Consider the following 6,000-nt stretch of genomic DNA (forward strand, 5'->3'; position numbering starts at 1 on the left):
ACGGTCAGGTTTTCAGCTGTGTTGTCTGATGCCAGATGCCTTTCATAGAATCCCTACAATGCAGAAGGAAGCCATTCGGTCCATTGAATCTGCACCAACTCTCCGACAGAGTATCTTACTCAGGCCCTATCTTTGTAACCCCAAGTATTGACCCCAGTAATCCCCTAACTGACACATCTTTGGACTCTAAGTGGCAATTTAGCATGGCGAATCAGCTTGGCCTGCACATCTTTGGACTGTGGGAGGAAACCGGAGCACCAGGAGAAACCCAGGCAGACACGGGGAGAATGTGCAGATTCCACTCAGACAGCAACCCAAAGCCGGAATCGAACCTGGGTCCCTGGTGCTGCGAGGCAGCAGCTTTAACCACTGTGCCACCGTGTCGCCCCTTTATGTCCAATATTTTTATTCTGGGGTCACTAACAGGAGGTCCCTGAACCTCCCACTAGCTGCTCTGCTGCAGTAATGGCCTGCGCTCATTCTTTTCCTTCTTATTTTGCAGCTACGCACAGACCTATGGATGGCAGGCCCAGGATGATACCAACTCCATGCACAGAGCTATCTCTCTGACCATCCTTCAGAGCTGCTGGTCTTGTATCTGGTCAAGCAACAGCCACCCTAGAAAAAAGTGCCTCTCAAAAGCACTTAATTTGCTGCAGAATACTTTGAGACAGTCTGAATTGTAAGGCGTTATGTAAATGCACATCTTCATTTATGAATCTCTCTAAATTTCATGGGGAGGAATTGTGTTTACAGGGAAGGAGAGGTGGAATTGGGTGCCTGCAAGATATTAAATCAGGTCAGCATCCCAACAGCACCTCATCGATATAATCATTAAAAGAGGCAGCCAGAGCCCACGCCTGAAACAAGAATCAAAGGAATAGAACTATATGGTAACTCCTAGTAAGTGCTGGTATCACTTAGTAAAAATACATAGGGCGGCATTCCCCGCCGGGTCTGTCGGATGGTACAGTGGTTAGCATTGCTGCCTCACAGCGCCAGGGACCCGGGTTCGATTCCGGCTTCGGGTCACTGTCTGTGTGGAGTCTGCACGTTCTCCCCGTGTCTGCGTGGGTTTCCTCCGGATGCTCCGGTTTCCTCCCACAGTCCAAAGATGTGCAGGTTAGGTGCATTGGCCATGCTAAATTGCCCCTTACTTCCAGGGGGACTAGCTGGGTAAAAACATGGGGTTACGGGGATTGGATCTGGGTGGGATTGTGATCAGCGCAGACTCGATGGGCTGAATGGCCTCCTTCTGCACTGTAGGATTCTATGATGGAATTTTGATTGTGGCACCAAATCACCCGCAGCAGATCACGCAGGGCGTCCCGCTCTGATGTGGCGAGAAAACCTAGCCATGGCCTTCAGAACCTCCTTACTTTATGCGTTCTTGTGATGAGCACGACTCTGAAAAGGCCCATCAGAAAAGAGCACAAACAAACAATGAGCGACGGCAGGCCTGGAATCACACACAAACCAGAGAGTCGGAATTACATCCACTTCCGCAGAACACTTTGTCCCACAGTCAGTGTAGTGTATCACTTTCCCCCGCAGTGTATCACTTTCCCCCGCAGTGTATCACTTTCCTCTGCAATGTATCACTTTCCCCCGCAGTGTATCACTTTCCCCCGCAGTGTATCACTTTCCCCCGCAGTGTATCACTTTGCCCCGCAGTGTATCACTTTCCTCTGCAATGTATCACTTTCCCCCGCAGTGTATCACTTTCCCCCACAGTGTATCACTTTCCCCCGCAGTGTATCACTTTCCTCTGCAGTGTATCACTTTCTCCCGCAGTGTATCACTTTCCCCCGCAGTGTATCACTTTCCCCTGCAGTGTATCACTTTCCCCCACAGTGTATCACTTTCCCCCGCAGAGTATCATTTTGCCCCACACTGTATCACTTTCCCCCGCAGTGTATCACTTTCCCCCGCAGTGTATCACTTTCCCCCGTAGTGTATCACTTGCCCCCGCAGTGTATCACTTTGGCCCGGAAAATATCACTTTCCCCCGCAGTGTATCACTTTCCCCTGCAGTGTATCACCTTCCCCCGCAGTGCCTCGCTTTCCCCCGCAGTGTTTCACTTTGCCCCACAGTGTATCACTTTGCCCCGCAGTGTATCACTTTCCCCCACAGTGTATCACTTTCCCCCGCAGTGTATCACTTTCCCCCGCAGTGTATCACCTTTCCCCGCAGTGTATCACTTTCCCCGCAGTGTATCACTTTGCCCTGCAGTGTATCACTTTCCCCTGCAGTGTATCACCTTCCCCCGCACTGTATCACTTTCCCCCGCTGTGTATCACTTTGCCCCGCAGTGTATCACTTTCCCCCGCAGTGTATCACTTTCCCCCGCAGTGTATCACTTTCCCCTGCAGTGTATCACTTTCCCCCGCAGTGTATCACTTTCCCCTGCAGTGTATCACTTTCCCCCACAGTGTATCACTTTTCCCCGTAGTGTATCACTTTGCCCCGCACTGTATCACTTTCCCCCGCAGTGTATCACTTTCCCCCGCAGTGTATCACTTTCCCCCGCAGTGTATCACTTTCCCCCGCAGTGTATCACTTTCCCCCGCAGTGTATCCCTTTCACCCGCAGTGTATCCCTTTTTCCCTGCTGTGTATCACTTTGCCCCGCAGTGTACCACTTTCCCCCGCAGTGTATCACTTTGCCCTGCAGTGTATCACTTTCCGCCGCAGTGTATCACTTTGCCCCGCAGTGTATCACTTTGCCCCGCAGAGCATCACTTTGCCCCGCAGTGTATCACTTTGCCCCGCAGAGCATCACTTTGCCCCGCAGTGTATCACTTTGCCCCGCAGAGCATCACTTTGCCCTGCAGTGTATCACTTTGCCCCGCGGTGCATCACTTTGCCCTGCAGTGTATCACTTTCCTCCGCAGTGTATCCCCTTTCCCCTGCAGTGTATCACTTTCCCGTGCAGTGTATCACTTTCTGCCGCAGTGTATCACTTTGCCCCGCAGTGTATCACTTTGCCCGCAGTGCGTCCTTACATTTCCAGATACCGAAATAACTTCCAGGTGAGGCAGGCGAAAAATGTGTGGCAGGAATTATTCAAAGTGATGCACTGCGGGGCAGTGAATTATTGGAGAGGATTCTTCGAGACAGGATTTATTCCCACTTGGAAATAAGTGGACGTATTAGTTGGAGGCAGCATGGTTTTTTGAAGGGGAGGTCGTGCCTCACGAACTTGATCAAGTTTTTCGAGGAAGTGACGAAGATGATTGATAAGGGTAGGGCAGTGGATGGTGTCTACATCATTTCCTCCAAATCATTTATATATACTACAAACAGCAAAGGTCCCAGCACTGATCCCTGAGGAACACCACTTGACACAGCCCTCCATTCAGAAACGCACCCTTCCACTGCTACCCTCTGTCTCCTGTGACCGAGCCAGTTTTGTATCCACCTTGCCAGCTATAAACCCATGTCTACATGCCGGGGCGGCACGATAGCACAGTGGTTAGCACTGCTGCTTCACAGCTCCAGGGTCCTGGGTTCGATTCCCGGCTCAGGTCACTGTCTGTGTGGAGTTTGCACATTCTCCTCGTGTCTGCGTGGGTTTCCTCCGGGTGCTCCGGTTTCCTCCCACAGTCCAAAGATGTGCGGGTTAGGTTGATTGGCCAGGTTAAAAATTGCCCCTGAGATTCGTAGGTTAGTGGGATTAGCGGGTAAATATGTGGGGGTAGGGCCTGGGTGGGATTGTGGTTGGTGCAGACTCGATGGGCCGAATGGCCTCCTTCTGCACTGTAGGGTTTCTATGATTTCTATGATTACATGGACTTCAGTAAGGCCTTTGACAAGGTCCCTCATGGCAGACTGGTGCAGAAGGTGAAGTCGCATGGGATCAGAGGTGAGCTGGCAAGGTGGATACAAAACTGGCTCGGTCACAGAAGACAGAGGGTAGCAGTGGAAGGGTGCGTTTCTGAATGGAGGGCTGTGTCAAGTGGTGTTCCTCAGGGATCAGTGCTGGGACCTTTGCTGTTTGTAATATATATAAATGATTTGGAGGAAAATGTAACTGAATTGATTAGTAAGTTTGCGGATGACACAAAGGTTGGTGGATTTGCAGATAGTGATGAGGACCATCAGAGGATACAGCAGGATATAGATCATTTGGAGACTTGGGCGGAGAGATGGCAGATGGAGTTTAATCCGGACAAATGTGAGGTAATGCATTTTGGAAGGTCTAATACAGATAGGAAATATACAGTAAATGGTAGAACCCTTAGGAGTATTGATAGGCAAAGGGATCTGGGTGTACAGGTACACAGGTCACTGAAAGTGGCAATGCAGGTGGAGAAGGCAGTCAAGAAGGCATACGGCATGCTTGCCTTCATCGGCCGGGGTATTGAGTTTAAAAATTGGCAAGTTAAGTTGACGCTTTATAGAACCTTAGTGAGGCCACACTTGGAATATAGTGTTCAATTCTGGTCGCCACACTACCAGAAAGATGTGGAGGCTTTGGAGAGGGTACAGAAAAGATTTACCAGGATGTTGCTTGGTATGGAGGGCATTAGCTATGAGGAGAGGTTGGAGAAACTTGGTTTGTTCTCACTGGAGCGACGGAGGTTGAGGGGAGACCTGATAGAAGGCTACAAGATTATGAGAGGCATGGACAGAGTGGATAGTCAGAAGCTTTTTCCCAGGGTGGAAGAGTCAATTACGAGGGGGCATAGGTTTAAGGTGCGAGGGGCAAGTTTTAAAAGAAATGTACGAGGCAGATTTTTTACACAGAGAGTGGTGGGTGCCTGGAACTCGTTGCCGGGGAAGGTAGTGGAAGCGGATACAGTAGTGACTTTTAAGGGGCGTCTTGACAAGTACATGAATAGGATGGGAATAGAGGGATATGGTCCCCGGAAGGGTAGGGGGTTTTAGTTATTTCAGGCAGCATGATCAGTGCAGGCTTGGAGGGCCGAAGGGCCTGTTCCTGTGCTGTAATTTTCTTTGTTCTTTGTTCTTTGTTCTTTGAATGGGCGGGGGGCTCTTGTCTGACTCTTGTTTGTATCCACCACGTTGGTTTCCTTGCGACTTGGCGGGGAATCAACTCTGAAAAGGAGAAAAGGACTCTGATTTATGTTCATTTCACTCGTTTCCGGCAGGACAATGATAAAAATGGAGAAGGTACTGCACCCAACCTGCAACGGGAAATCTGTTCATGTTGTGAGGGAACATTAGCTCAGCAAGACCTGGTTTTGAATAACTGGTCACCCTGTGCCAGGGACTATAGTCACAGCGAACACCACTAGACATTCAGCATCTGCAGGGCCTCCCACTGAACGACTAACAGTAATGCCAACCCCACCCTCACATAAATCAACAGGCACAATCTTAAAAATCAAGAGATTTGGTTTATAAATCAGGAGGTTTTTATTTAAAATATAAAACAATATAGAGTGACGGTTTATTTATAAACCTCGTGAATGACTTTTTAAATTTCTAACAGTACAGGAGTTCGTTCCAAACAAATTCACAGAAAACCTTTTAAAAATCCCATTATCACCAGTGGCTGCAACTCAATTTCATGTTCCGATGAAAGTGATTAGGATAACAGCTGGAGAAGGGTAATAATAAGGCTGATGGGCAGCACGGTGGCACAGTGGTTAGCACTGCCGCCTCATAGCGCCAGCGACCTGGGTTTGATTCCCAGCTTGGGTCACTGTCTGTGCGGAGTCTGTACATTCTCCCCGTGTCTGCGTGGGTTTCCTCCAGGTGCTCCAGTTTCCTCTCACAGTCCGAAAGACGTGCTGGTTAGGTGCATTGGCCGTGCTCAATTCTCCCTCAGTGAACGCAAACAGGCGCCGGAGCGTGGCGACCAGGGGATTTTCACAGTAACTTCATTGCAGTGTTAATGCAAGCTTAATTGTGACATGAATAAAATGAGCTATAAACAATATTTATTTTTATAAGTTTCCTTTTGCTTTATGGTTTTGCTCTTTATCAGTAATGCCCCTCCCTACACTTAATTCTATTTCTTGGTTAAATTTC

Source organism: Mustelus asterias, chromosome 9, assembly GCF_964213995.1.
Source record: "Mustelus asterias chromosome 9, sMusAst1.hap1.1, whole genome shotgun sequence".
In the NCBI taxonomy this organism is placed as follows: domain Eukaryota; kingdom Metazoa; phylum Chordata; class Chondrichthyes; order Carcharhiniformes; family Triakidae; genus Mustelus; species Mustelus asterias.